Below are 6,829 nucleotides of genomic sequence, written 5' to 3'. Positions count from 1 at the left end.
GCATGAATAAATTAGTATCGTTTATCTTCTGATCACTTAAAGTATGCCTTCACTTAACCTTAGTTTAGCTTTTCACATGCCTATTTTGAAGCATCTGTGCTGTGCATGTGATTTCATGTCGATGATGATTATAAGAGATTGTTGAGTTTTCTGTTCTATGTCTGACTAAGCTTTGAGCTATTTCCTTTGTTTATGTGATAAACTCATTTTCTTTTATGTCTTTTTGATCTTTACAGACTTTAAGCTTTTTCTTTGCCCCTATATAGGAAGTCCTTGTCCTTTTTACTGTTAAGCTTTTTTTCATCTGATGCAAAAGTCTTTTCCCAGTGAGGACACTGTCTCTCTTAAGTTTGGGGGGGACAGTCGTTGTGTCAGTCGTTGTTTCAGAAAGATAAGGTGTTATTTATATTTGAAAAATCATGCTATTTTCTTTTGAAAAAGAGTCAGTTGGAAAAACAAATGCTATTAAAAAAAGAAAGTGTTGAAAAGAAAAAAAAAACACAACAAACAAAAAAAAAATTGCAAAAGAGTAAAAAGAGTCTTGTTGAGAGAAAATAAGAGTGGGGAAAAGACTTGTGTTAGAAAGAAAAGAGCGGTAAAAACAATGAGAGTTAAAGAAAATGTATTTATGATTCCCGAGTCCTACTGTAGACACCCATTTAGTTTTAGGTTGGGTGTTGACTTTGAAAATAGCAGTAAAGATGGTGATAAGTGACTTCGTGTTTCTCATTGTCGTCGTTTTATGACCTAGCTGTTAGTTCAAAGTCTTTCTACGAGTAGCTGTGGTTGAAACCGATGTTAGTGTGTGGAAACCTCAGAGGCTAGTAGCCGGTCTGTCAGATGTAAAAGTCTTAGTGTAAGGAGGGAGTGTGCAGATTCCTTAGGGGTATTTGAAAACGTTTTCTGTTTTTGAAAGAGAAAAAAGATTTTGAAAGAAAAAGTTTTTATCATTTCAAAATTGGTTTATAGTGACTAAGTTTACAAAGGCAATAGAATGGTAGGCTCTGACATCTTTTCCTTGAGACAATTTATGATTGAACATCTCGGTTGCTTTTGCTTTTCCTTGTCCATGTGTTAGAAAGCTGATTAAAGTTGCTAAGTTTTGCTTGAGGACAAGCAAAAAGTTAAGTGTGGGGGTGTGATTACGCTTGTTTACATGCGTAAAAAGAAGGTTTTAGATGCTGTTTTTACAATGTTTTAGCTTTGTTTCGGATTTTTCTCGGTCGTTTGAGTTCCAATTCATGCAAAATTCATATATTATGGTTTGTGGTTGGCTTATATTGTATTTATGACATTTTAGGACCATTTGGGAGTGCAAATTAATCAAAAGAAGCAAAAAGACGAAAAAAGCTTCATGGGAGGCGCCAGGCGCCTGCGTGCCTGCAGAAAAACAGTTTTTCTTCCAATTTTGCCCTTAATGAAACGCGTCTTCCAATGCGTTTTGGTGGTTCCAACCGATGCATACGTGTAGAAGAAGTGTTCCACTATCAGTTTGAGAACGACTTGGTCAGTCAAAAGAGTTGGAAATGGGTGATTCACCATCGTTTTAGGACCTACCTAACCAATTTTGCACAGCTATAAATTCCAGCAACTTCTCCACCAAAATCATCAAGCCTTGCTTCCTTCTCTTGATCATTTTTAGTGTTTCTTTGTTGATTTCTAAGTACTTTTGAGTTGCTTTCATTAGTTGCTTTTGGTTTTTAAATCCCGAGCACTTTACATTCTTTTATTGAGCTTTGTTTTGTTTCCATTTGTACTTAGTTATTTTCTACTTATTCAAATATATAAAAATCTAGCACTTTGCTTATCTTCCCTTTGCCTTTACTTTATTTTTAGTTAAGAGAGTTGTGTTTTTGGAGGAAAGAGCACATGACACTCTCCCTTGCTTGAAAGAGAAGGGCGAAGCTCTCAATCCCGATAAAAACTCTCCGTTAGTTAACTTTTGTTTTTCACACATGCATTCCACATTCAACCGTTTTACTTGCTGTATTTTCTTCAATATGTCTTTCTAAATTCCCGTCTCTAGCCCGGTTATGGATAGTTAGCCTTTTATGTCTAAAAAGGGTTGCTAAGAAGTAGTGTTTTTGCTTTCCATTCATTGCTCAACATGTTTTCCCAAAAAGTTAGGATTTAGAGAAGGCCACTGTAAGTCTTAACAAGTCAATACTGAAAAGGTTGCTTATTTGCATTCTTGAGTGGTTAAACCGAGGAGAGGAGCGCCTTAGACATAAGGGTTCCGCTTAAGTAGCCTAGACATAGGACCTTAACCCGAGGTTGCGACTATTTCCATCCTAAAACTAAGATATCTCTCATAATAGACATATTAGGGAATGTCTTAGGACTTTGAACTTGCTTAGACATAAGTCAAGTGAGAAGCGTAGTCGTTGGTTTCTAAAGTAAAATGCATATTGTCCTTAGCATGTCCTTGATTCTTTGATGGCTAACTTGAAGTAGTTCGGGCTAGGTTTTATCATTCTAAGTCCAAATCCCAAATCCAAACCATTATTTGTGACCACTTCCCATTTTACAAGAATCACTCATTCCAACATTCACTATTCTTTAAAACTTTAGAGTTTGGAAATTGTTTAGAAGTCCTTGAGGATCGATACTTGGATACTCCATCCATTTTATATTACTCTGACAGGTGTGCGCTTGCATCTATATAATTGTTACCACGCTTAGCGCGTGCGTTCAGCATAAACGCCCAGTCAATCCCCTAGGTACGCATATTTCAAATGCGACGGCAATGGCTTCTGCTCCAACGTGGGTGGTTCCACTATGGACGGAAGTAACGACTTGCATTCTTCTTTTTGTATTTTTTCAATAGGATTAGCCACATCTTCTGGTCCTTCTGCTATCTTATCAAGCTCTTCTTCAATCTCTGTAACTAATAAGTCATAAAACTCATCAAACATAATAGGATTCAAGCTATTTATAGTAGAGCACTCTTCAAAGTCTCCTGGTAATTTCATGGCGTCTAGAACGTTAAATTTAACTTCTTCATTATTTACCCTCATTGTAATTTCTCCCTTCCTTACATTAAAAACTGTATCCCCAGTGGCTAGAAATGGTCTTCCCAAAATAATGGGAACGTCTAAGTCTGCCTCGCAATCTAGAATGATAAAGTCCGCAGGGAAAATGAATTTGTCCACCTGGACTAAAACATCTTCTATCTTTCCCTCAGGTCTTATAATAGATCTATCTGCTAGTTGGAGGGTAACCGTAGTAGGTCTAGCTTCTCCTATGCCTAAAGATTTGAAAACTGATAATGACATAAGATTAATGCTAGCGCCTAGATCACATAATGCCCTACCTAAGTTTTTTCCTCCTATGGAACATGGAATGGTAAAACTGCCAGGATCATTACATTTCATGGGTAGCGGGCTGCCTACTGCTTCACTACTACATTTTGTCATGGCTACCAGTTCATGCTCTCCTATTTTTTTCTTCCTAGAAACTATATCTTTCAAAAACTTAGCATAATTTGGCATCTGTTCTAGTGCATCTACTAATGGTATATTTATATGTAGTTGTTTTAAAATATCTAAAAATTTTCTAAACTGGGAATCATTATTTTTCTTAACTAATCTTTGTGGAAACGGGGGAGTAGGGGTAAAAGAAGGCTGTACCTGTGGAGGAACACTCGGGGTGTCCTCATTACCTTTTCTAATATTTTCTTTTTCTGGTGTTGTTGGATTTTCTGGTATCTTTACAATTGGTTCAGTGGACGGAATCTGTACATCTGTTGTTGGCATTGTTGGTCCATCATATGCCAGTCCACTCCTAAGGGTGACAGCTTTGCACTGTTCTTTCCCTGCTCGTTTTGGTAATTCAGTATGGCCTGGAAAAGAACGTTGTGGTCTATTCTTCAATTCATTGGCGAGCTGTCCCAATTGGGTCTCGAAATTCCTCATTGATGCCGCTTGGGATTGTATCACTGCGTCGGTTCGGGCCATGTACTCCTTCATCATATTCTCAAGATTTGAGTTGTTATTTTGAACTGGTGGAGTCTGTGTTCTCTGATTGTACTGCTGTTGCGGTGGTGGGATGTATTGCTGTGTAGGTGGAACATATGACTGTTTGTTCTGCTGGTTCTGCCCTTGATTAAAACCGCTCGAACCTCCTTGTCCTCCCCATGAGAAATTAGGGTGGTGCCTCCAACCTGGGTTGTAGGTGTTCGAATATGGGTTAAAGTTCCTATTGTTCCCATGTCCTACATAAAAAACGGAAGCAGGGTTATGTGGACAATTATCATAAATATGGTTTTCACTGCAAAATGAACAAATGAGATCGTTGACTTGGCAAACAGGGGCAGGAGTGCAATAATCCGACTGCACAGGTTGTATCGGCGTGGCTAATGGATTTTTTATTCCCAATGCCATCTCTTTTAGCCTCTGGTGCATTGTAACCATCTCTTTTTGCATCGAGGTCGCAATGTCCAGAGCCAAAACTCCAGCTGGATCTTGCTTCTTTGGTGCTGCCCTAGATCTTTGCGAACACCATAGTTTGTTGTGTGAAGCTAAGTCATTTAGGATGTCAACTATCTCGTTGAATGTCTTTTTTGTAAAGGCTCCGTTGGCAGCATTGTTTAGCATCATCTTAGTAGGATGATCTAAACCTCTAAAGAAATGTTCTATCTGGATGCATGCCGGCAAGCCATGGTTCGGACATTTCCTGATTAGTTCTTTAAATCTCTCCCACGCCTCGTGAACAGGTTCACGATCATACTGTCTAAAGGAGATGATCTCCTCTCTGATATCAGCGTGGCGAGTAGGTGGGAAGAATTTTGTTAAGAACTTCTCCACTAACGACCCCCATGTGGTGATGGATCCTGGTGGAAATGCATTGAGCCATGCTCTAGCTTGGTCCTTCAAAGAAAATGTAAAAAGTGTTAGTCTCAGAGCATCGTCTGTTATACCAGGTAATCGAAATGCATTTGCAATTTGAATGAATGATTTCAGATGATCATGTGGATCCTCATGTTCCTGCCCTCCAAAATGTCCAATTGTCTGCAACATTTGGAACATCATTGGTTAAAGCTCAAAGTTTGCGTGGGCTGGAATAGGGTTGACTATCCATGAATCAAAGTTCTGAAAAGCCGTGGCGGCATATTCTCGCATTGCCACGTCTCTGTTGTCCGCCATCTGGATATGGTTGAATTCATCATTTCTTGCATGATCCCTCATATTACCGTTAACAGCAGGTGGATCAACCGGATCACGAGGTGGAATATCTGCCATTGATGTGCTCGTACTCTCTACCTCACTTTCAGGACTGATTTCACGTTCTCTCTCTTTTTTGCTTTTCTAGTTGTTTTCAAAGTCTTTGCTCCTTTCGAGTTTTTCGAAGGGTCCGCTCAATCTCAGGGTCAAGGGGTAGAAGAAAAGATCTTGTGCTCATGCACTTTAACTTACCCTTGTGAGATAAACGACCAAAAATATAGAACAAAAACGGTGGATGGAAATTACACCCAGCAACATTCACAAAAATAAAAACTAAAAGAATTTGAAAATAATTTTAAAACTAAAGTCCCCGGCAACGGCGCCAAAAACTTGACTGGGTGTTTATGCTGAACGCACGCACTAAGCGTGGTAACAATTATATAGATGCAAGCGCACACCTGTCAGAGTAATATAAAATGGATGGAGTATCCAAGTATCGATCCTCAAGGACTTCTAAATAATTTCCTCTGAAGTTTTAAAGAATAGTGAATGTTGAAATGAGTGATTCTTGTAAAATGGGAAGTGGTCACAAATAATGGTTTTGGATTTGGGATTTGGACTTATAATAATAAAACCTAGCCCGATTTACTTCAAGTTAGCCAACAAAGAATCAAGGACATGCTAAGGATAATATGCATTTTACTTTAGAAACTAACGACTACGCTTCTCACTTTACTTATGTCTAAGCAAGTTCAAAGTCCTAAGACATTCCCTAATATGTCTATTATGAGATATATCTTAGTTTTAGGATGGAAATAGTCGCAACCTCGGGTTAAGGTCCTATGTCTAGGCTACTTAAGCGGAACCCTTATGTCTAAGGCGCTCCTCTCCTCGGTTTAACCACTCAACAATGCAAATAAGCAACTTTTTCAGTATTGACTTGTTAAGACTTACAGTGGCCTTCTCTAAATCCTAACTTTTTGGGAAAACATGTTGAGCAATGAATGGAAAGGAAAAACACTACCTCTTAGCAACCCTTTTTAGACATAAAAGGCTAACTATCCATAACCGGGCTAGAGACGGGAATTTAGAAAGACATATTGAAGAAAATACAGCAAGTAAAATGGTTGAATGTGGAATGCATGTGTGAAAAACAAAAGTTAACTAACGGAGAGTTTTTATCGGGATTGAGAGCTTCGCCCTTCTCTTTCAAGCAAGGGAGAGTGTCACGTGCTCTTTCCTCCAAAAACACAACTCTCTTAACTAAAAATAAAGTAAAGGCAAAGGGAAGATAAGCAAAGTGCTAGATTTTTATATATTTGAATAAGTAGTAAATAACTAAGTACAAATGGAAACAAAACAAAGCTCAATAAAAGAATGTAAAGTACTCGGGATTTAAAAACCAAAAGCAACTAATGAAAGCAACTCAAAAGTACTTAGAAAGCAACAAAGAAACACTAAAAATGATCAAGAGAAGGAAGCAAGGCTTGATGATTTTGGTGGAGAAGTTGCTGGAATTTATAGCTGTGCAGAATTGGTTAGGTAGGTCATAAAACGATGGTGAATCACCCATTTCCAACTCTTTTGACTGACCAAATCGTGCTCAAACTGATAGTGGAACACTTCTTCTACACGTATGCATCGGTTGGAACCACCAAAACGCATTG

The 6,829-nt window shown here is 38.4% G+C and overlaps 1 non-coding gene across 1 annotated transcript; it reads left to right on the top strand.

The window, feature by feature from the left end:
• The first annotated feature begins 4,653 nt into the window (after nt 1–4,653).
• On the top strand, nt 4,654–4,760 carry LOC148211859 (small nucleolar RNA R71). The gene has a single exon (XR_015790650.1). It is a non-coding gene; the product is annotated as a small nucleolar RNA R71 (small nucleolar RNA).
• Nucleotides 4,761–6,829: the final 2,069 nt, after the last annotated feature.

Source organism: Momordica charantia (genome assembly GCF_013281855.1).
Source record: "Momordica charantia cultivar OHB3-1 chromosome 4 unlocalized genomic scaffold, Mcharantia_2.0 BLBB01000004.1, whole genome shotgun sequence".
NCBI lineage: Eukaryota > Viridiplantae > Streptophyta > Magnoliopsida > Cucurbitales > Cucurbitaceae > Momordica > Momordica charantia.
Note: the sequence above shows the minus strand (reverse complement) of the source record. Positions and strands in the feature narration are given on the sequence as shown.